The 14,120-nt window shown below is 45.1% G+C and overlaps 1 protein-coding gene across 1 annotated transcript in view; it reads right to left on the bottom strand.

The window, feature by feature from the left end:
• The window catches only part of RUBCNL (rubicon like autophagy enhancer), a 33,773-nt gene extending 21,183 nt beyond the window's left edge, over positions 1–12,590 (bottom strand). The window contains exon 1 of the mRNA XM_004604574.2: positions 12,441–12,590. The gene's annotated coding sequence lies outside the window, so the exon portion shown is untranslated. The remainder of the gene's footprint in view (positions 1–12,440) is intronic.
• Between the last annotated feature and the right edge of the window lie 1,530 nt (positions 12,591–14,120).

The raw sequence follows: 14,120 nt of genomic DNA, 5'->3' as shown, positions 1-14,120 counted from the left end.
TTCCACAAATAACATAGTCAACCATCTTATTACTTTCACGCCTGTGTCTATGAATTAACACACACAAGCACACACATCAGAAGACATTTTTCTTCTTTTTTTTGTACACACATATGGGCTCAATCTTGGGATTCTATAACATTTATTCTTTTTCTCTTACCAATATGTACATTCTTTTTTTTTTTTTTTTTTTGCTTTTTGGGTCACACCTGGCGATGCACAGGGGTTACTCCTGGCTATGCACTCAGGAATCACCCCTGGCCGTGCTCAGGGGACCATATGGGATGCTGGGATTTGAACCCGGGTCGGCCGCGTGCAAGGCAAACGCCCTACCCGCTGTGCTATCTCTCCAGCCCCTGTACATTCTTATTAACTAACCACCTTCAGAATTATAAATGTAATTCAGTTAGCTAGGTTCCTATTTGAGAGAACTTAGTTTTATTTTTTTCACAATTACAAATATATATATATATATGACATCATTATTCTTGTGCTCTGTGTTAACTTTCCTTTACTAGACTTTTGCTCTAATAATTGGAACTAGTAAGTTCCAATTCTGGATCTGAGTAACCTCATATTAACTTGCTATATCCAAAATAACGAAGTTGTATAAATCATGATGTACTTGCAACTTTCTACTATGAATATTTTTTTATGGAGGAGAAATTATTCACTGTATCACTGTAATCCCGTTGCTCATCGATTTGCTCAAGCGGGCACCAGTAACATATCCATCATGAGACTTGTTGTTACTGTGTTTGGCATATTGAATATGCCACAGGTAGCTTGCCAGGCTCTGCCGTGTGGGCAGGATACTCTCAGTAGCTTGCTGTGATCTTAGAGAGGGATGGAGAAATAGAACCCAGTCAGCCGCGTGCAAGGCAAATGCACTTGGGAGGTCAAGTAGTGCCAGGGATTAAACTCAGGATTCATGTTAAAAAAATAAAAAGCCATGCACTCAGACCTTTAAGTTCTATCTCATGGCCCTGCTTTCTCCTCTGTGTCTATTCATTAGAACATGTCTTTCCTCCCTGTCTCTATTCATCTCTGAGCTTAAACACAGTTTTTAATGTTGATGGATTTATCCCGGTGGAATATGCCCTCATTTACATAAGGCAAAATCAGCACTTGTGGCTATTTAGGTGAAGCAAGAACACCTTTCAAGAAGGCTGCACTGAGAATGGTCACAACATCTGGGCCACAGTCACAGTATGGACTACACAGGTTATAGTCTGGTGATTCAGTTGGACATGAGCTGGCATGACCTGTGCATAACCTGCTGAGCTATCGCTCCAGTCCAAACTTATATGAAAAATACATAGATTTTAACAAATGGTAATACTGATAGTGTTGTTTTTTTTAACAGAGATAAGAGTTAGTATTTCGATGGCCTTTGGACCAATTTATGAACCTCCCATATATAGAACTGACCTAAATGTATTGAGCAAAAAACAGACTTCCTTATACAAGGCAATTTTTCAGAAGCAGATCCTTTCTCCACTTCCTTCTTGAAAGGTGTTCTTGCTTCACCTAAATAGCCACAAGTGCTGATTTTGCCTTATGTAAATGAGGGCATAATCCACTGGGATAAATCCATCGACATTAAAAACTATGTCTAAGCTCAGAGATGAATAGAGACAGGAAGGAAAGACATGTTCTAATGAATAGACACAGAGGACAAAGCAGGGCCATGAGATAGAACTTAAAGGTCTGAGTGCATGGCTTTTTATTTTTTTGACATGAATCCTGAGTTTAATCCCTGGCACTACTTGACCTCTCAAGCATCCCAAGGTGCACCCCTGGAGGCCCGCAGGCACCACCATCTGTGGTCCTGGGGGATCCCCAAACACTGCATCCTTGGTGCATTGAACCACCAGTTCCACTAGCCAAGTATCCCTGGGATCACTCCCTCCCCTGAGCACTGCTGCAGATTCCTCTCTCTTCAAGAAACAGGAAGACAAAAGATAAAGGATGGGATAGCAAATAGCAAAGCTGAACACCATTTCAACCTAGGCTTTCCTCCTAAGGTAAGCACAGGCCAGATTACAAGTAATGTGTATGCAGCAGCAAGAGCCCCAGACAGAGCAGAGATTCCACAAGTCTGTCCTACTTGTTCTGCATGGCCCTGTCCATCAGAATCATGGAGAAGGGCTGCACTGAGAATGGTCACAACATCTGGGCCACAGTCACAATATGGACTACACAGGTTATAGTCTAGTGATTCAGTTGGACATGAGCTGGCATGACCTGTGCATGACCTCTCAAATGTCTTTAACATACTAAGCAGCCAGCACTTTGATGACCAGATTTTGCTTCTACTACTCATAACTATCTTAAAGTTACTTCAGGAATAGCTATATGTAAGTCAGATTTAGGAGTCAGAACTTCCTCCATCCCAGCACTAACTACTAAATAAGTACATAACTGAGGCATCAGAGTATAGCTAGGGTTTTATTTGTTTATTTGTGGGGAAGAGAGCCAGGGGGCTGGGTGCTGATATACTAAGAGGTGCTGAGAAGGCCTGGAGTTCCTTCCTTGGATTATTGGCCAACCTGACCAGTGGTTCGGTGGGAGGGCCTGAAGATAAGATGCTATGTGCTGGCCCTGGCCCTGTAGTGTCGGGCCAGCACATCTTAGGGGGCTTTCAGGGTTGCACCTATGGATACTGGGGGGCCAGATGAAGCTGGGGATTAGACCTTGATTGGCTACATGCAAGGCATGTGCTTTAACCCTTGTATGATTGCTCTGGCCCCATAAAGATTCATCTTACATGCTTCCTCCTCAATGGCTCTCTCTCACTCGCCACCCCATAAACAACTGCAGCTACAATTTCTGATAGTTTCCCTCTCCCTTCCCAAATCTATTTTCTGCCATACCCCTTCACTCTATTTCTTATTTATCTAACCTCAGTCACTAACATGTACTAGGAGGTAAAATCTATGAGAGTGTTTTAAAACTTATTAACTTTGGCACTGTGCTGTCCCCCAGAACCTAGCAGAAGAGCACATACTAGGTACTCGACAGTCTTCGAGCATCGGAATGAAGCATTGAACAAATAAACATCAAAGATAGATATGTTGGTTATTTTGATTGCCCAAGAAAGGAAGTCAGGAACAGATGTCTCCGTGGAAAAGAAACTGGAGAGAATAGTAGCACTGTAGCACTGTTGTCCCGTTGTTCATCGATTTGTTCAAGCGGGCACCAGTACATCTCTATTGTGAAACTTCTTGTTACTGTTTTTGGCATATCGAATACACCATGGGTAGCTTGCCAGGCTTTGCTGTGTGGATGGGATACTCTCAGTAGCTTGCCGGGCTCTCTGAGAGGGACAGAGGAATCGAACCCGGGCCGGCCGCGTGCAAGGCAAATGCCCTACCTGCTGTGCTATATAGAGGACCTAAAATGGCTGTCAGTCATTTTTTTTTTAGAATTAAGGATACTAGAGAATAGAAATCACAAAGATGAGTAATTGAGTGTGATAAGGGAAAATTATTTTTGTCTTAATGGTCTCTTACTGAGCATTCCCAGTAATGCACAAAGTCAAGTGGACAGATCTAGAATCAATCTTTGACCATACTTAATGAGAACTGTTTGGTTAGCACAGCTCCCCAGGATCTCTTCCTGTCTTTCCCTACAACTTCCCCTCATGCTCTGACTTTAAACAAAGATTCACATCCCCACGGACGTTGACAAAGTCTGAAATCATCAAGATGCCCAATAACAGGGTTCTGTGGCATCTGAAACAGTGACCAGAAGTCCACGTAAACTGCATTTCTCATGCAGTTGTGCCTTTACTACAGCATGGGCTGGACACTGTGTTCTACCACCAAAAGGACCAGGAAGGAAACTGCTGTGTTGAAAGCTGACTGGTGATGTCCTGACCCACGGATCCTCTCTCACCAACTTAACATTGGGCAATGATTCTCGTTTTGCAAGTTTGCTATTAAGAAGAATATGGGGAAAAGACAGAAAGCAATTAAGAGAAATCAGTGGACTGCGGTGAGAAGGGAAAGGCCCAGGGGCGGCAAGAACAAGGAATGCCAGAAAAAAAATTAGGGTTTCCAAGACATACAAATGACTAACTTCTTATGGTCACTGCATATGTCACACTTCCACTCTCATCCTGCACAGCAGAACTTGAAATATCTCAGTTTTAATTATACAGATCTGAGAACTGAAATAGAGACTGTTAGGGAACTTACTAAAGTTTCACCATTAGTAATTAGCAGAAATAGAACAAAATCAGCATGCATAAAATAGTATTGTGTTCTTGTTTTCCAATGAATTACCTTGTGCACTAAGGATTCATGCTTACCATTTTGGAGACCACTACTCAAGTAATGTTCTATGTAAGCTCATATGTTAAAAAATAATAACGATCAAAGAAATAGACATTAGCACAACTGGGTAACGAAATGAAAGTTAGAAAAATGTGATTTATAAAATTCACTCAAAATAAGAATAAATGTTTGCACTTAAAAGATGACTTCATTCCCATTTGGGGGCAAGTTGAAATGAAGAAACATATTAGAAACTAGTTTAGCAATCCCTTAAATGGCAAACTGAGTTACCATGCAACTTAGCAGTTCTACTCCTGGAATTCACCCAAGAAAAATGCAAACATGTTTACACAAAAAATTTGCTTGAACATTATTACATTAATGTTAGTGGCAATATAGCACTGCACTGTAGCACTGTCATCCATCGTTCATCAATTTGCTTGAGTGGGCACCAGTAATGTCTCCGTTGTGAGACTTGTGCATATCAAATACATCACAGGTAGCTACCAGGCTCTGCCTTGCAGGCAGGATACTCTTGGTAGTTTGCCGGGCTCTCTGAGAGGGAGAGAGAAATCAAACCCCGGTTGGCCGCATGCAAGGCAAATGCCCTACCTGCTGTGCTATCACTCCTGTTCAGTGGCAACATAATAGCTGAAAAAGTAAAATTCAATTGGTCATCAACTATTTATGAATAAATTGTGCTATTTGTATTATTCAACCATAGGACAATCATCCTGCAACATAAATGAATCCCAAAAGCATTGTGCTAAATGAAAGAAAAAGAGCCTATCACAAAAGGTAGGATACATTATATGTATATAAATGTCCAGAATAGGCAAATCCATGGAGAATGAGTGTAGGACAAAGGTTGATTAATGGAAAGAAGAATATGAAATAGAAAGGGATGATGGTCAAATGGTCCAGGGTATCTTTTTGATGAAATGGTACCCAAGTCCACTGTAGTCATAATGACCTATCTGTGACTCCACTAACACCCTGTATCATGCATTTCAATAAGTCTCTGCATTTTGCACCTTAAATGGGTGAATCATGTGCTTAGTTAGCTTTATCTCAATCTCAATAATGAGGGTTAAAACAAATGAAAGGAGTGCTCACCTCCTTTAGAAAGATCTAGGAAGAGAAGAACTCATATCTCCCACTATAGAGATAAGTGATGCATGCTGTAAATTGGGTTGTAACTCACACTGTAAGTCGGGTTATAAACAAAGAGACTGAAGGTAGAAGGGGAAAATACAAGTAGATTAAGAAATGCTGAATGAAAGTGCCTCAAGAAGGAATAGAGAAGCAAGAGAAAGCAGAACTGAAATTGCCACAGTGGAACTACCTAGAAATAGAAAAAAGAATAAAATAAGATCAAGTGGTAGTAGAGATAACAGCATGGGCATGGCAGTTTCCAGGAACTAGGAACTCTGAGTGGATCACCTCGGTGGGCTTCAGTATTGCCCTCATGGTTAAGCCAGCACTGCAGGGAGAGCTCGCTGGCCGGATTTAGATGGGAAAGTAAATCAACACAGTTAATTATTATACTACTTTTTAAAAAATGATTGATTTTAAGAAATATACACAGAAGTGTCTAGAATTGATTGCCAGAGTTTCTTGAATTTGCTTTGTAATTCTAGAATGGGAAGTGTTAGTAGGGGCATGGTTGAAACACAGTTGGCCACACTGATGCTGCCAAAGAAGGGAGAAGTATGTCTCTGCTTTCAAGTTTGAGATTTTTCCTTAAGGAAAATACTTTAGGCGCTGGAAAAATAGTACAGTAGGTAGGGTATTTGCTGTACACATACCTGACCCAAGTTCCATCCCTAGCATCACATATGTCTACCCAAGCCCTGCCAGAAGTAAGCTCTGAGAACCTTGGAGTGTACCTCCATCCCCCTGACCCACACAAAATGAAAAAAAAGAAAGAAAGAAGAAAGAAAAATATTCTAAGTTAACAAAATAAAAAAAAATCTTTAACCTTTACTACATCTGCTCCTTATTCCTAAATCACCTATCAGTCTCTTTATTTCACTATCATCCCATTGCTCATCAATTCGTTCAAGCAGGCACCAGTAACGTCTCTCATTGAGAGACTTATTGTTACTGTTTTTGGCATATCCAATACACACGGGTAGCTTGCCAGACTCTGCTGTGCGGGCTCCGTACTCTCGGTAGCTTACCGGGCTTTCTCTTTATTCCACTCTCTCCACCCCTCACCGTGTCTTTATTCCATTTCCCCCGTGCCCCCCCCCCACCTCTGCTGTAGGATCAACAGATTTCTCATTACTTTTTAAAAAACTGCATCCCTATAAGTAGATATGAACTCCATGCATTGCTCTGTTGTTTTGTTCCCATAATACACATTTTCTGGGATCTTATTTATTACCATCACTTTGTAACTAATATATATGGCACTTACTATTTACCTGGGCTGGAAAGCTGGATAGCACAGCGGGTAGGGTGTTTGCCTTGCATGCAGCCAAACCAGGTTCGATTCCTCCGTCCCTCTCAGAGATCCCAGCAAGCTACCGAGAGTATCCTGCCCGCGTGGCAGAGCCTGGCAAGCTACCCGTGGTGTATTTGATATGCCAAAAACAGTAACAAGTCTTACATTGGAGAGGTTACTGGTGCCCGCTCGAGCAAATCGATGAACAAGGGGATAACAGTGCTACAGTGCTACTATTTGCCTACTATTGTTTTAAATTATCTCTCTCTATATATACATATACATATATATACACATATACATATATAAGAACATATGTATATATGTATATGTGAGGTATATATACATGTACATGTACATATATAAGAACAATATTCTCTTCCTTTTACAAAGAAGAAACTGGGCACAGCTGGTAAATGGATCCAGTTTCTTACCCAAGCAACTGTGTTCCCAATTCACATTCTTTCCTATTACCGCACACACCACAGCTCAGGGGGTGAGGCAAAGATCTTTCAATTTCACGAATCCAGTATCTTTCCAGATTATCCAAATCCACCCAGCTTCTGTGAATTTGCAACATTGATGGCATGGCCAGATTTTCTGTAGGTAGTAGAATCTACAAACACTTAAGGGACGCACATATAAAATTTTCTGTCTCTTCAACCTCCTCCTCACCCAGCTCGAATGTGGTCATGCCAAGAGTTAATCCTAAGAACAATTTCCAAATATAACAGAGGGGATAGGAAAGCAACTTGCATGCATTCTGTTGTTTTGACAACTACAATTTGTTGGAGGAGAAATGCAGAAGAGTGTAAAAGCAAAACAACAACAATGGCTCTCTCCTCCATTTCCATCACCCCAAAACAACAAAGAAAATCACTTTCAGACTACAGGTGCTTTTCAAAATGACCTGCCTCCAAATACTTTGAAGTCTAATTATATTTCTCGCCTTCAATAAAAGGAAAGCTACCAAAAATTAAATGAAAGCATGTTCTTGAAAGTCATTAAAAAAATAAAAACAAAACAGTTCTGGCTTATCTTATTCCAAGTGTGTTGTCTGAGTTTTTTGCAATTGCCATGTCCCTGAACGTTACAGATAACAAGAACTGTTAAATCTGGAATTTCCTTTTATTTGCTAAGAAAGCATTCCATTTTCACAGTTCATACCTCATGAAAAATTAAGTTCAATAGGAAATTGAGTCTTTGATCAATATGGGATTATGATCATTCTTGTATGGATGACAGAGGCCCAGTTAGAGGGGAAAAAAGTGAAGATCACACAGTAATCCCGCAAAGGCTCAGAATTTGGTTTTACTACTGGAACCCTGCTCCAGAGTCCTTTGTCTCACCCCAGCACTACCTCTATGGGTGGGATAAACGCAGAGCAGATGTTAAAAAGGAACAAGAGTTCCAACCAAAAATCACTTACTGTGTGACTTTGGCCAAGATACTTAACCTTTCTGTGCTCCATTTCTTTACACACTTATTATGAGAATCAAATGAATTGTAACATGCATATCTCTCTCTCTCTGGCACATATTATTCTATGAATGTTAGCTATTATTACGACTGAAATTATTTTATAAATCTGGCTTCAGTATAACACAGCACTATTCAGGAGACTTCATTTTATTTCCCAGCTCCTTAACAGAGACATCCTTCTGTTCCATTTAATGAAAATGTGAAAACCAAGCCAAGGTCTAATCTGGTAGCATGAAAAGAAACCACATAAAGAACAGGCACTGGTATTGCTCACATTCATCATCTCTGGAAGGCTGGACACGCTTATCTAAAAAGAAATGCCTGTATTCTCACAATAACAAAGCCATGTGAACCTCTCCTTCCTGAATTAGTAACATGAATCCAGATTTAGGACCAAGGGAAACTATTCAGATGTGTCCACGAAACTGTGTCCTTCAGATGAGAGACTAACACTGTGAGCAAGCCATGCCCTCTCCTTCTTATCTTCTGCTGAAGACCATTCAGAGGAAAACGTTTGTTTCCATGTTTCTCTATGACTCTGCATGAAGTTTTCCTGTGTACAAAAAGAAAAACTATTTGAAGCTTGAGTGATATACAGCGGGGAGGGCATTTGCCTTGCATGGACCAATCCAGGTTCAATTTCCAGCATCATGTCTCCCCCCCACCACCACCAAAAAAAAAAAAAAAGGAAAAAACACTGCCAGGAGTAATTCCTGAGTACAAAAGCCAGGAATAGCTCCTGAGTATCATTCTGTATGGTCCCAAAACAAAACCAAAAACAAAAACAAAAGAAGAAAAGTTTGGTTTCCATCTAGAGAAACCAAACCAAGAGGAACAGAAAAGGCCTGGTTCTATTGGTTCTATTGGTAGTGGTTCTATCCCAGTACCACGGAGCTCAAGCTAAGAACCACTGAACAAGTTCCTGGATGCCCTGAACATTGCTTGTGAACTTCTCCCCCCAACACACACATACACAAAAGACTTGTCTGATGACTCTCTCCCCCAAAGGCCACCACTATCTATTTTGGTCAGTGCCCCTGACACCTGCTTCACTTGGTACAGGCCCCAAAGCTGAGCCAAAGGTGACATTCCCTTGGCTAGTTGTCACACGGGGGAAGGGGGGTGTTTCCTGTGGGATTGCTGTGACAAAAGAGCTAGAGAAGCATAAACATTCTGCCACTCTAGACAGAAAGAAAACCAGGACAATGCCACACTATGATGAGGCTTAACACTTCCTAGGAAGGTTCAGCAGGTGGCCAGAATTGGAGCAACAACATAAGAACACCTTAATTTGTTGGCATCTTCCTTTACACCATTAAAAATAAGAAACAGGAGCAAAGAAGAGTCGGGGGTGTCAAACCTCACACCACCAAATGCAACTTCATCACATTGCTCTGGTTAGTTTTAGTGTGGGACTATGTTCACAGACCCAACCATCCTCTAGGGAAATGACCCCTCATAGCCAGCCCCTTCTGTAGGTTTCAAATCCACTTCCCTGATTCCTTCTTCCTATAAAGAACTTTCATTTGGACAGGCTACCCCAGCTCTTTCTCACTGCTAAGTGCAATGATACCCATGTATGATTGCAATTGATTGGTCTTGATCACTTATCACTGGATCCGGAGATAGTGCTTAGCATGCCCCTGACCCAGGTTCAGCTCCTGGCACCACATGGTTCCCCAAGCATCAAACTTGAGCACTTCTGGGTGTGTCTGAGAAGGCTCCTGGTGCTGGGAGCTGGGGGCTGGGCCGCTCTGCATTCTCAGACCCTCACACTGAGGGACTGCCAGGCCTCCTGATCTTGCTTGGAAGCTACCCTCCCTGACAAAAGAGAAAAAAATAAAAGAGTTTTTTTGTTTTTAAATTTTGGTTTTGGGCCACAGCTGGTGAGGCACAGGGGTTACTCTACACTCAGGAATCAACTGGTAGTGCTCTAGGAACCATATGCGATGCCGGGATCCAACCTGGATCTATCACGTGCAAAGCAAATGTCCAACCCACTGTATTATTTCTCCAGCTCCAGGAAGAAAGAAATGAAATGCATCATTGAAATTTGAGGGAATGGATGTGAGCAGTGCTCAGGGCTAGTCTGTCAGCGAGGCCTGTGGTTCGGTGCCCTGACCAAGGGTACAGTGGTCGCAGTGAGGGGGATTATTACTCGCCAGTCAGATGGTCAGCTGCTTGGAGAGTAGGGGAGCCATGTGGTGCCAGGAAATCCCTGTACTCTCTTTCTGACTACTGAATTGTGTGTGTTTTTTAAAACAATACTTTTTTGGGGGGGGAGGGGTAGTGCTGGGCCATACCCCTTGATGCTCAGAGGGTTACTCAACTCTGCATTGAGGAGTTTGTCATTCCCGACTGTGCTCAGCATATGGAATGCTGGGGATAGAAGAGGTCAACCACGTGCCAAGCAAGCATCCTGATACTGCTGCAGCCCCTAAACAACACTTTCCAAAACATTTCCCTCCAGTCAGGTCTCTTCCGAACCACGCAGTGGGGTCAGCTGGAGTTATGTGCCCACTTGTCACCGTGCAAAGTGAAGTTCAATCATGTGTTCTGACATGCCCTCCGAAATCTCACTAAGGCTGGGTTCTAAAATAGGCCTAAGGTGGGGGGTTCTAGAAGAGGTCAAGGTGGGAGGAAACAGGGTTTGGGGATGAAGGGCAGGGCTCAGGCAGGAAAGCAGAAACCTGTCCTGTTCCACGCCCAGGGATGATCTCTCAGCCCACAGTATTCCCCTCCCACTTCCAGCAGTGCACCCACTACCCTGCACCCTTCCCTGAGGGTAGCCCTTGTTGGTCCTGCAGTTTGAGGTGCTGGAAGTGGCCAGGTGGCCTCTGAGCCAGCATCTCACCACCCAACTGGAAAATAAACTGCACAACCTGCAAAGGCCCCGGGTCCACAGTTGGGCCCCTGGACCTCCCTAAACACTTTCTGTTGAAAAGATTTTGCCAGACTCCTTTGCCTAACACAGGAAAGGCAGCCCCAGCCTCTGATTAGCTCACAAACCCTTACCCTGCTGCTGTGTCTGTCAGGTGACAGGACGGTGTCACTCTTGGCTTGCACCTTGCCTTGGCTTTTCGTTCCCGTTTGGGATAACTACGTCCTCTTTCCAAAGTTCTCCACATTCCCAAGCTGACAACCCCAGGTGGCAAAGCACTCCTCACCGGCGGTTCCAGGGAAGCCCGGAGCCGGAGCCGGGGTGAAACGCAGGTTCTGAAGGGTCCCCACAACTTCCCTAAAGCCCTCACCTTGCGCCGCCAACGCCGAGCTGGCGCTTTCCATCCTAGTCTGGTTGGATCCCCTAAGTGGCAAGAAGTTTGCGGATTTTTGCCACCAACTTTGCATAGGTTTGGGTGTGCGGGAAAGTCCCTGGGCGCTTTGCAACGTCTGTGCGCGCTTTAGGGGACCCAGAAGAGCTGGTGGGTTGGTAGCGCCGCGCCTGGAAGCGGGTTGCGGGTTGGCGCTGCGGAAGCTACTCCGACCCTCCTCGCTCTCCCAGGCAAGTCAGCTCCAAAAACAAATAAACACCCGTCACTTCTGCCGGAGAGCCGTTTTACCGTCCCCGAGGGCTCCTGCTCGCACCCACCGCGGGTCCCTCTGTCACCCCGCCCACCGTCCCAGCTCTCCCTTCTCCCCCTACCTGCAGGCTGAGGGGAGCCGCCTCCAGTTCGCAGCAGTCCGGGCAGTGCGGCGAGGTCGCCGCGTCCCCCAGCAGCCGGAGAGAAAGCCGAGAGTGGGGGGAGAGGCGGGGTGCGGCGCCACGCGTCCCCCTCCCAGACCCCGGGCAGTGACGAGACGCTCGCAGGGACGCGAAGCGCAGCCCGCCGCCGAGACGCCACGCAGGCAGGCGGGAGAGCCTGGACGCTCCGAGCAGCCGCGCGGCCAGCTGCGACCCCCCCCCCCCTGCTCCCACCGCCACCCCCTCGGCCTCCCCAAGGGCCCGGGCACCGCGGGCTGCAGGTGCGAGCCCCGGTGCGCTCTGCTCCCCAAATTACGCACTGCCACCGCGGAGGGCACACACCGAACCTCGCGTCTCGGGGTTCAGAGATACTAAGAGGACAGACCCGGAGGATAGGAATTCCCGCCTCCCCGAGTCCCCACCCCCACTCCCCAAAGCGACCGTCAGCGCCGAGTGCAGTTGCATGAAGGCAGGGAAAGATCCTCCTGAGCAACTGAGATTCGCCTGCCCTGAACTCGGGGGGCCCTCCGCGGGGACCGTGACTTACCCGAGGGTGAGCTGTGGCTTTCGGACCTCGAGGGGAGGCTCCCCGCCGACACCCGCTTGGGGAAGATCCCTGGAAGCGCGCATCCCGCCCAGGCCTCACCTAGTCCTGGCGGCGAGGCTTCGAGATCCCCGGGCGGCGGTGGATGCTGGGGAGAAGTGTTTGCAGGAAAAGAAACCGAAGCCCCGGCTGTTGCAAGGGCTAAGTGCACGGCGCCCTCCGCCCCTGGGGGGCGTCCGCGGGCTCCCAAAAATCTGCTGGGAAGAGAGAGTTGGTCTTCAGGGGCTACCTGCAAAGGTAAAAATCCCACAGCCATGCCAAGCTAAGAACAGCAGAACATCTTCACGACCTTTTGGCTGCCTCGCTTAATTCCTAGAGGCTGTGGATACCCTTTGTGCCACATCTCAAGGGAAGTCCCAAGCTCCCTGAAGACTAGCCCTGTTTGCCAGAGTTAAGGCACTGGTCTGCCCCCTCACTAGCTGGGTGACCTTAGGCAAGTTAAATAGTACTCCTGTGCCCTGTTTGTCTCCTCTGTAAAATCTGATTAATTCGAGTACCTGCCTTCTAGGCTAATACTGGCCATCAAATGAGTTAATACAAAGAGTTAGAGCAGGTTTTGGACAGGGTGGTCAACACCTGTTTAAATGTTAGGTATTGTTATGGGGTTGAAGAGAATAGAAGACTTGGTTACTCATAAAACTTGGTCACTCATTCATCTGTGTGCTGACAAAAATTTAGTCCTGTTGCTATTCAAATATTACACACACGGTGCAAACTAAGTATAAAATAATAGTGGCATGAAAAAAATTCACATATTTGGGGAAGAACAGATAAGGTTGTTTTGCTTGATATGTCACTGACTCACGTAGGGGCAAACAGCTCGAAAATGTAGGGGAGGTTTTGTAAAAGGATAAGGAGCATGTATACCATGTGCTTTGCAGATGATTAACTTTTGTGATTCTTTAAAGAGAGAGGAATCCAAAATTGTAGATGTTGAGTTGTTTCATAAGAAATAAAAACGTGCATCTGTAGTCTGTAAAGAGCCTATCTTTCAATTGGCTAGCAAATATGGAGTGAGTGAGTGCAGGGAGACGGTATGACTCAGGGGGCCAGGTTTTAGCTGGTCCCTTCTGTTGGTAAACCCAACCCGAGTCCTCCTCTTGTGCCCTCACTCTGCCTGGAGTCACCAGCAAGTTATAAAACCACACCACAGTTATTTGGAGCTCTCACTGCCTGGTTTCTCTCCGGAACACACTGCTCCTGGCACAGCCTGGCATGGACTGGTGAGGCAGTGGCACCATCTAGACATCCCTTGAAGATTGTCAGGGGTCACACAACAGCCTGCTTCAGGAATATTTAAAAGTGAAGTAACTGGCAGTAACTGTAGTAACTGTGTAATAAAGTGTAGTAACTGGCAGGCTGAAAATTGTTCAACAAAAACAGAACAGTCTTGCAAGAACACTAGGAGATGCTGAACCAAGGTGGTAACATTTGTCAGTTCCCTCTTGCCAGGTGAAAGGCATCTTTACTCAAAACTAAATACCCTGGCCTCTGCACTATGTCTGTGTCTGTCCTACAAATGTGCACAATCTTATCAGTTTGAACATGCCTAATCAACATCTAGGGCCAGAGAGAGGGCCACGTGCTGGGGAGTATCTCTAGAGCTAAGAAAGTACACAGAGT

Source organism: Sorex araneus, chromosome 1 (genome assembly GCF_027595985.1).
Source record: "Sorex araneus isolate mSorAra2 chromosome 1, mSorAra2.pri, whole genome shotgun sequence".
Classification (NCBI taxonomy): domain Eukaryota; kingdom Metazoa; phylum Chordata; class Mammalia; order Eulipotyphla; family Soricidae; genus Sorex; species Sorex araneus.
The sequence above is the reverse complement of the archived record's forward strand: the minus strand, read 5'-3'. Positions and strand labels throughout refer to the sequence as shown.